Raw genomic sequence first — 10,644 nt, 5'->3', positions numbered from 1 at the left:
TCACGTAACCGTAGAAAAGGAAATCGAGCGGAGAGAGGTGAGGTGACCAAGCTGTCTAAATAAAGGCCCGTGCCTTCCAATCTATTGCGCAAGAAAAGTCGCATCCAGCCAGTTTCGCGCTCGGCTACTGCTGTTGTGCTGGCGCCCCATCTTGCTGATACCACAGAAGTGGAAGACGTGACGGCGGTACTTCGCTGAGAAAGTCATCCACTTCAAGCTTTTCGTCCACGTAACCCTATCCATTCAATCTATGATCGAAGAAGATAGGATCGATTATAGCAGAGGCGTAATTTCCGAACCACATTGACCAGCCACTGGTATTGGTGCCCAGTGCACTTTACCCAGTCTAGATTGGAGTCATTCAAATCGTGTGCATTATGTTTAATTTACCTGGCCGTCCCTGCAAAAAATTGGCTGCATCTGTGCACAATGTTGCTCAAAAAGTCCGGTGACTCATCGGCTTTTCTGAGGACCCAATTCGAGAAATCTAGACAATTCTACGGTTCCCTGTCTTTTAAGCATTGGTGCTGGTTAAAGTGGTATGGGTGAAAGGCCGTCATTTAGAATCCTCCAAACTGATGACTTGGAAATTGGTACCTGGGTGGTCACGTCCCGCACGCTAGTACGAGGGTTTGAGATCATGAATGCTAGAAAATCCTTGCGTAGACTGGGAAACAAAGATGGAGTCCTCCGCCGCTGTTTCTTGAAGCTGCCGCTTTGTCGCAGGTTTTCATAATTTCTGATAATAGTCGATGTATTTAGTCTACCACCACGCTTTCGTTACTGATATATGTATTTGCGACCTTCCTTTTGCTGCCATTTGCAGATCCCCAGGCAATGATCATATTTACGTTCTGCGCATTATAGAAAGACTTGGTGATTGGGACGAAAGAAAACGCACCTTTAAACCCCTGCACCTACGTCGTCAATTCGCATTTGTAGTCATACGTTTTGAGACAAAAAAAAAAAGAACATCCATGCACTATATCTACTCTTAGAGAACAACTATCACCGCTCGTTGCCAACTAGCACCAAACGCAACATGTTACTTCGGCCGTGGCGCGGCAGATGAGACAACAGCTTGATCATGATGTTTTTCTATATTTCCTTTATTTCGTTATGGATAACTCAGAGGGAGCCTGTTCGAGTGCGCTGCTTTATGATCCGGGTGAGAGAGCAGTGACGTGGTATCCTCCGTATTTCGCGATGTATATCAGTCGGAAAAATATTATGACGCACTTAGTACGTCGTTGAAAATACCGCACTCAGATGACCCTTGGCTGTGCCTTCAAAGGCCTCATTGACGCTTTGACAATTAGGACAGTACGTATCGAGTTAGATAATTAATTATAATTACGTAGTTAAATCTCAGTAACGAAAAAAAAATACTGGCAGCTACTCCACTGTACTGTAAACAATATGCGCTCCTGTTTGAGGAGCGCATAGCTCTTATTAAAAATCTTGGTGCATGGTAGGTAATTGGGACAGCGTGTATGTATTTATGACCTTTGCATGCAGCTGATGATATTTCCATCCCTAATAAATGTGGAAATTCTAGAAATGTATTTTTTCGTGAGTCATTAGCATTGCTTACTGGAAAGAAAAACAATACTTAGACACACAATATTAACTTCCATTTCGCACACCATTGATAAAAGTGCTGAAAGTGCCTCTGAAGTCTCTAGGTTTTTTTCATGGTCAGAAAAGCACGCAAAGCAATATGAAGCATGGTGAACATACAGAAACATATTCATTCTCTAGGTATAGGCTACTGATCTCTTTAGAAATAATTTTTAATTGGCCTATTTTCATCTCTTTCAAAAATATAATAAACATCGTCCAGTGTGTACAGTTAAACATATTTTGTGGGGGCATGCTGTTCACAGGGGAAATTTAAAACAAAGTTGAAGTGGGGAAATGCGGATGAGGCAGCCGCCGCTGGTACTTCTGCTGCGCATGTCGTCCTATTGTCAGGACTTGTAGAACAAAAGTGAAAGTATGAATTAACAAGCCGTGCACATTCGCGCCAACAATGATGCAGCAAGCTATTACCCCAGTAAAATTTCAAGTCAAAAGGTTGAGGAAAGTCAAAACAAACCTCAAATGACGTCGGTAACAAAGTTCTGCTAATGGCACTTTAGGTGTGTGTGGGGGGGTGGGGGCTACGGCATTGCCGGGGGGGGGGGATGAGCCGCCCCCGCCCCCCTTCCTCGGAAAATTCCGGAGAAGGCTCGGGCCCCCCACCCTGTAGTCAGCGTCTATACATGTGCTTGTTCCCTTTATTACCAATTCCTTCTCTTTATAAGCAGTTTAATGCATAGAGAAATAGGTGTCCCATCATTATCGGAATTGTGATAAACGCTCTCCTCGGCTTGATACAAAGTGGCATTTTTGACACTTTGGTTTAATTTTCGAACAGCTCATTGCAAGTATGCATTCTTTTTTTCCCAAGCTCTGTCGCGATGGACTGACAAAATCTAGAGCGTCTTCTCCCCGCTGCACCAGCGCCGGACAGATGGCGCCACGCCTCTGGCGGAAGAGGCGTAAGTGTGTGGGATCCTGTTCCCGTCCTGCTCTCTCTCTCCCCCTAAGTTCTGCCCTCTTCCACCAACGCAGGAGGTGCGCGCGGCTAGAGACCACGACGCCGGCGCGAACGCGAACTACGCGCGCGCAGTTCGTTGTTTTGCGCGGAGGGCGTTGCGAGTGGGGGTGGGGGAGTTCCTCCGGAGATCCCGGATCCGGCACAATAGTCGGCGCGTGCTCGCGGCGCGGGTCAGAGTGGAAGCTCCGGTCAACCGGTTCGGTGGGGACCCCTCCGTCTCGTCCGTGCTCTTCCTACTGACGCCGACAGGAGGACGGCGCGAGCGTCTCCCTCAGCGCGCTTTTGAAAACGCTCGCGGCTCTTCGAGGCTCCGAAGCCCCAAGTCTCGACTCCGGGTATATACACATATTGTGGGCTCGTGAACTTTCTTTTTTTTTCGAATTATCCATCCAGAAGAAGACTGCAACCCCGGTCCTCTAGTGTGCTGATGCGTCTGCTTCTACTCCATGGTTAGACGAAACAACGCTCTCTGCCGCTTTAAACTGTTCACCCGTCATGCTCGCTTCGCCCGAGCATGGTGTGATGATTATCGCGGCGATGGTCATCCGTAATCATGGAGCGCCGGATATGCCGTTTATCAAGTGAGATATACATTTACGGCTGACGAAAGATCTAACCGCGAAGCGTGTAGCATCCCGCGCAAGAGTTCTTCGCGTTTGGACGTAACTGGATCATCAATTTATACTTCTGCCCAGGCTCTGTTGAGTGCGTCGAAATATTTTCCGCTAGCCATGTGCTAAGTTAGCGGAGTTTCAAGGAGCACGGCTTTTCGGAAGCAGGACCCAACTGAATGCTGAGCGCATCTGATGAGAAGAAACTAGATTTGCAAGTGACATGTCACTGTCCATACGTACGTGAATAGCGCACCGAATGCGCGAGATTGCTAGTGGGGCCACCGTGCGTTGGCAACACACGTAAAGTTGTCGTTCGCTGTTGGAAACAAGACTGTCATAACCAGTTCCAAATCGCACACCTAAGAGAAGGACACTTACTACAAGCTTTGACGCGCTGTCTGTCTGCGGTATAAGTTTTTTTTTCTTTCGCAGTGTAATCTTTTAGCTCGCTGCGACGTTGAATTAGTCACGGCTTGCGGACCCGGCTGCCAGACTTGATTTTCCTGGATCAAGGGGCGTGTTGCTAGCAGGATTTTTGAGTTTGCGACCACGTGCGTTCCGACTCTGCCTCCTACATTCCGCTGTATCTCTGCTCATAACAGTTACACTCACTGGTATTTTCCGTATTTGTGTGAAACCAGCTCTGGCAGCAGCGACTACAGCTGAAAAACTGCGCCTCTCTTGCGGCACCTGTGCGATATGGTGTCACTCGGTCAAGGCCCGTGAACAAGTCTCCAGTTTTCTGCGACAACGTTTCCACCTGCTGCTGCTCCAGTTGTACGCGCCCCATCCTGTGACGTCATAGCGGGTAAGTCTAGGTTTCTGTTTTATTATTTTCGAGACTTTCGGCGGAGCAACAAAAGCTTCAGTACATGTTTTTTTTTTCAACTAGAATTCTATGAAACATGCAGGTAAAGGTTTGTTGCTACAACTATAGCAAAAAGTCGTTCATCGGGAAGCAGCACGAGGTGGTGGCATGCACACAGAAGGCGATGAAATTCCGTGTGAGACCACCTTAAAACTCAGCTGTAATCATCACCGTCAGGGACATTAACAAGCAACTGATTTTATGAGACATCGTGACCTCGTCAACCTCCTTTAAATGAATTCGCTAGATTACCTTAAGCCTTGCATAAAGATGGTATATAAATATGCGTACGATTTCACATAATTGTATCTAGAGGAAACAATGCTATGGTCATCCTTGGCTTATTATGTGAAGACGCGGCCTACGTCAACGAAAGCTTGTTCGATTCCCTGATTCTTTTCCTGGAAGTTTTTTCCCCAACCCCCATGCACCTTATATACTCAGCATACTCAGATTCTACGCTCCGCAATCACCTGTGGAAATACAAATTTCAGCCCAACATTTCCATTTTATTGATTTAAAGTTGAGGCGCGTAGATGTTTGTGCTACGTAGCTCCGAATTTAGATTGCTCTAGTACTTCAATTCGAGGTGAATATGCGAGTTTTTCTTGAAAGTAGTGATCAACTGTTTTTGTACACAAGTATCAAAGCACAAGACCATTTTTTTTTTTGCAGTTGTGGAAGGCCATTTGATAGCAACAGGTTGTATAATCTAGCCATCTGTACTGTAAATCAAATGACAGCGTATGACATCTCCTTTCGTCAATGTGCGGTTTAGTGTTTCTGTTGAAATATCGAAGTTCAGCAGCACAAATTCATAAGAGCTTTAGATTTGGGTAAGGCGACACGTAAACGAGCTTAGTAGTGTGCCAAGACGAATCGGGACATCTTAAAAGTGTACCAGACGTGCATTGAAGATCTGCTATGACCGAAAAGTGAAAAGGCGTGAATTAGGCCACAGTGCAGTTCAAGAGGTGACTCAAAGCTGAGATTACAGGAAAACAAATGCTTCTCTATACGCGGAATCTGCGCAGGAGATCCGTCGTTGATTGCGCAATAAGTGTCTGCAAGAGAAAGGACCTGCAGTACGAAACTGTTCAGCCTTCCACTTCCCGCTTAACTGTAAAGGCAATTCAGAGAAAGTCAAGCGAAGTGATCCCACGCCCACCTGAAATGCGTTGAAATGCGAGGTCAACGATACGAGACACAGGAGAAGATCAGTGCAGCAGCGCGTCACTTTTGCTGCAAGGATGCTACGGAGTGCTTGCTCTCTGAGGTGTATAAACAAGCTTCCCGTTCAGCGGGAAATGCCGCAGCTGGTAAACCGAAAGAATATTTTTAAAAAATCAAAGAAAAGATATCACAAAATAAAATGATAAATATTTGCTTCTATGATGCAGCGTAATAATTTTGGAAAAGTTGCAACATTATTACGTTTGTTTGGTGTCACCCCCGTATATCTGTTATTATTATTATTATTATTATTATTATTATTATTATTATTATTATTATTATTATTATTATTATTATTATTATTATTATCCGATACGAAAATACAAATACAATGGGCAGAGAGCGAAATTTGGCAGAAGCAGCCGGCAACTACCACTAGGAGGGGCACAGTACCAGCCTACTGCTTAGCAAGGAGGGGATAGCAACATAAGTGGAAGATGGGGACTAAGGAGGAAAGAAAGAAACAAGGTGACAAGCCAGAAAGACTCTAAAGTAAAGCAATGACAAAAGTAGAGACCGCGAGAGAAAATAAAACGTACAGAAAGAAACAGATAAATAAAGTCGCATGTCATACTAATCACTATGTAATATCAAAAATGCTAAATTGAAATTCTCAAAAGTTTTCCGTCCCGCGCACGGTCCTTCACAGACGGGAAGCCAGGGCAACTTTTTGTACTAAAGTAAGCAGGGTGCCGTGAGCCTGGTAGCGTCGGGAAGCAGAACTCCAGCTTTCGACAGTTACTACATTTGGTCAAACATCCTTGCGCCATGAAGAATTCAACAAATATTTCTAAATTGTTTATGCTATAAATAAATATTACGTCCGTCTTCACCTGCGCGTGGAAACGTCTTTCAAAAAGGTAAAGAGGGCATAAGGAATAATATACTCCGGCAGTTGAATAACTTATTATCGGTCTACGACACATGTAAGCTCTGGCGGTTTTGCATCTAACTACAAAATTGCAAACTCTCAGAAGCTCGCATGCACGACAAACTTATAGCTTGCATTGCTTTGTTCAGGCATCGTATCAGGTAGGCTCCATGCTTCTGAGGTTCGCGCACTAAACAGAATATCGCGAAAATATAGCGAATGCAGGGAGTGGCAGCCAGGTATCTGAACAACCTCTATAAGTGGACTGATAGTGCGCCGAATTGTTGAACTTCCTTAATTTCCGGCCACTTAATTCAAGACGTCTTAACAGAAGCTAAAGCTATTTCCAATAATACGCAAGCACAAAATGAGATCGATCTTGTTATGCAGAGTATAGCGTGCAAAAACTTGTCATAACGACCGGAACAATGCTGTATGAACTGCTTGGCTTCTATCTATAGATACCAATATGCGTTCCTTGCTGCTGCCATACACTATTTTTAAGGAAACGTTGGAGCACATCCTCGTGTTGGACTGTTAAAGCTGCGTTCTTTTTTATACGTCACAACCAAATGAATGATACTACGCTCTCTTCCTATATGTCCGAAATAGTGTGCACTGATGTGGTCGGCCTTTCAGCACCAAGTTAATCTGACGTCATGGTGCACGAAACTGGGAAAGTTTTTGTGTAATATGCCGAAATGGCGGTGCCTCATCACTGTAAAATAACATCGTCTCGCAGAAACAAAAACCAGCGCATTGTTGTTGACCGTACAAATGTACGAACGATCCCGAAAACATTGATTATTCTGTGCCATAATACAGTGTCTGTTATCCGCATGTCTTGTAATCTTATTGTAATCGTGTCATTGCACCTAATTTCTTTCGCTTTACACCCAGGGTCACCCGCAGCAATAATACATTAAGTATGATATCTACAGATATTTGACAAAGCTCTGATGTTTCAACTTCCCAAGTCTGGGCGTCAATGAATAAAAAATTGTGACGTGATTGCGTAGTAGGGTTGGAACATGGTCACTCATGTAAGCTTAATATTCTAAAAACCGTTTCCTATAATATACTTACAGACCTGCAGCTGCTTCGCGAGCTATGCATATCGCATAGGTGGCAAAATTTTGTGTCTGTTGTATGAAAGCAACAGCGTATTCGCTTTCTACGTGACAATGCCGAGTGCGCTAATGTGCTAAAATACCCTCTACTCATCATAAATGACTGCGCCGTGATAAATATGTAAGGAAGACAAATGAAATATGCCAAAAACCTAAGTTCAACGATGGTCCTGTGACCAGCAGGGTAACAATAAAGGATATTTTTTTATTGTGAAATGGAGCTGTTTCTTGATATTTCTGCCTTATTTGTTAAAAAAAGAAATCCCCTCATGCAAGTTAACACGCGGCTGTTGCTTCTATATTTCTGTTGCCGTATTTCCAAAAAGCTCTTACACTAAATTTTTTTCTGAAAGCAAATCCAAGACAAGCCTGATGCCCGACATATCATTAGCGATACTGGCCGGTTAATGTGAAAGAGCGCTCAAGGAATAATAAAAAAAATTGAATTCGCGCCATGGATGATGCTGTGCTAGCATATAATCGTTTACCCTCCATGTCTCCGTGCACTCGCTCATGGTGAAATGTAATAAAAAAAGAAAACAAAAAAAAACTGCTAGCTAGAGATGGAGCTGTCCGATACTCAAACTTCTGTTATCTTTCAAGCTGGTACGCCAATTTTATGACGTGACCTTCTAAAGAAGCTAATGAGATCTAGGGCTTCGGTCAAATTTTCCTTAAGGCTCATTAGCAGTCCTTTCTTTAAAAAAAATAATAGCCGCTATAAGCATCTTGATGTATATTTCAGAGACAGCACAAAATTTGAAAAACAATCAATGGAGAGTTAGCGGCAAATGCGAGAGAAACGTGTTAGCATTGCGTCCCACGTCTTTTAGAGTCCCTGAACCATGACGTAAACCGCTTTAACCACATTGCAAGACGCTGTTGACAAGCTTACTCGAACAACGTCTGGCATCTTCGAGGAGTGACGTGCAAGTGATGGTGGTCCGGAGCAGCCCACCACCGTCCGTTGCATTTTATATGTGCACATAAACACATTCGCGCTCTTCTACGCTCTTCGATCTCCTCTTTACCATGTGGCTGGCTTCCCACACTTCACACGCATACATATTCCACTTTGACCCTCTTGCTTCTAGAGCGTTAAAGATACGCTTTCTTATTTTGAGTAATCCCTCTCAGAAGCATGCTTAAGCTCATCTTCAAAACCTACATGACGCTTCGTAGCACCTGCAACATCACGTATGTACTTTAGCCCATAATAGTAATAATGGTTTTAGTGTCATATTTCTGCGCGAACAATTACTTATAGGGGCAGTGTTTTCTTACTTTGGAAAGTGTCAACATGTATCCACATGACATAAAGCTATCTTGAAGCATACGTTTTAACGTAACTACAATTAATTTAACTTCAAATGTTAGATTATTATTATTCTTTGCAACGGCGTGTGTCTTCGGTTTATATTTCACTTTGCTCTTACTTCTCATGTGTCCTATTCCATCGAAGCCATGCCAACTTGTTCTGGACATAAACGCAGTGTGCACATATGAATAAATATTTAAGCGAAATACGACAGCTCGAAGATCCGATGACAGCTTCTTGATCAACAAATAATGCGCGTATATCTCGGAACCAAGTGTCGCACAATTTGTCCTCACCTTTTATCTCTATAAGAAGGAATCGAATTACCGGGTTTTACTTCCCAAAACCGGTATTTGATTATGAGGCATGCTTTAGTGTGAGACTGTGGATTAATTTTGGCCAGGAGTGGATCTTTGCCGTCTCTCCAATGTACGGGACACGGACGTTTTCGCATTGCACCACCGTCGAAATGCGGCCGCTGCCGTCTACATTTGATGCCGCGATGTCATGCATAGCAGCTCGCGGCATAGGCGCTAAGCCACCATGGTGGATGTTTATGTCTGTATGTTCATGTTTGCATGAGAAACTACTTTAGACTTTTTGAACATATGACGTTGTTGTTTTTTATCGCACGTTTTGTTATCATTGTTACTATTAGGAGAAAAGGAGAGGCCATCGCCATTATGGGTTGGTTTTGTTTCTCTATTTCTGCTTTAAGAAAAAAGGCCTGGGGCCCTATAACGTAAAACTATTCCAATATGTTTTTATTCCAATCTCCTGACGTCAAATTTGCGTAACCACCAACGCAAGCACCGGGCGGTCACCCGCAGGGTTGTCTGAACAGACCAATCAAACGCTCGCCTCGTTCATAGGCGGCCACTTTTATTTGTTTGTTTGAAAAACTAATAACATTGCCTACACTGAGCGGCTTGTCGTATCTAATTGGCTGACAAGAGGCGAGGAGAACGCTCAGGTGGAGAGGGATTCCATGGGGCCGAGCCACTGCACTGAAAGTAGATAACCGGATGAAGAGGGTGTTGCCGGCGTCTACGATTGGTCGGCTTTCCCTTACTTAGCTTGCGGTGGCTGCTGGAAAATCGCGGCGGCATACAACGGAAGCTCAAGAATCACTCTAAAACAGACCCTCAGCAAAGAAGAGTTGGCAGAATGAGGGGGTAAACGTGCCGAAAGTGCTCGAAAATGTTACACAGCCACGCAGGAAGTTTTATTATACGCAAATACACCCATGCTCTCCGGCAGGTGCGAGTAGTCAGCGTCTGAGCGATCGGCGGCAGCCCTCTTCTATTCCTTTCGGAACGGGGCAGCGTGCGGCTATTCCGAAGAAAATTCAGTTTTGTTCGGCATATTAATGCATCTTTATCGCATACACGTCACTTTGACGCGGTGAGTTCTTGCGGATTTGTGACGTCGCGTGACAGGCAGGTGAAGTGGGTGCAGCTCGAAAACTTTTTACCAATAGCCGAGGGCTAATGGCGAAAAGGGGTCGAATCAGAAATAACTGTTTTTCTTTTTTCTATCAAATCATGCATAATCAGTGTGTACAGATCATATCAGATGGGGCGGTATCGCGGTTTTCGTGACGTCGCGTGACAGACAGGTGAAGTGGGGGTGGTCGAAAAAAGTTTTTGACCAATCGTGGAGGGCTGATAGCAGAATTGGAATAGAAAAGTTTGGAATAGTTTTACGTTATAGCGTCCTTGCAATCGTTATTTTTATAGCTGCATGCTCAAAAATATTTCTCTGGCGACAGTGGGATCGTGATTCATGTGAACATGAGAATGAAATGTGTCTATTTTTGATTAAATATTTGAATTCACATGAATCGATCCATAAAGTAGATCTCTAAGCAGAGATGTGTCATGAAGACTGTTTAGTAAAGCAATGAAGGGGGCTAGGTGGTGAACGTTCATGATTATATTGCGCTTAGTGTTACACTGACGATTTTAAGTTAAATGACAAGTTTAAATTTTAATGGCGAGTTTAAGTT

The 10,644-nt window shown here is 44.0% G+C and overlaps 1 protein-coding gene across 1 annotated transcript in view; it reads left to right on the top strand.

Moving 5' to 3' along the window:
- Positions 1-2,761: 2,761 nt before the first annotated feature.
- The window catches only part of LOC135911076 (diuretic hormone receptor-like), a 233,718-nt gene continuing 225,835 nt past the window's right edge, over positions 2,762-10,644 (top strand). The window contains exon 1 of the mRNA XM_065443177.2: positions 2,762-4,024. The gene's annotated coding sequence lies outside the window, so the exon portion shown is untranslated. The remainder of the gene's footprint in view (positions 4,025-10,644) is intronic.

The sequence above is a fragment of the Dermacentor albipictus genome, chromosome 1, assembly GCF_038994185.2.
Source record: "Dermacentor albipictus isolate Rhodes 1998 colony chromosome 1, USDA_Dalb.pri_finalv2, whole genome shotgun sequence".
Taxonomy (NCBI): domain Eukaryota; kingdom Metazoa; phylum Arthropoda; class Arachnida; order Ixodida; family Ixodidae; genus Dermacentor; species Dermacentor albipictus.
Note: the sequence above shows the minus strand (reverse complement) of the source record. Positions and strands in the feature narration are given on the sequence as shown.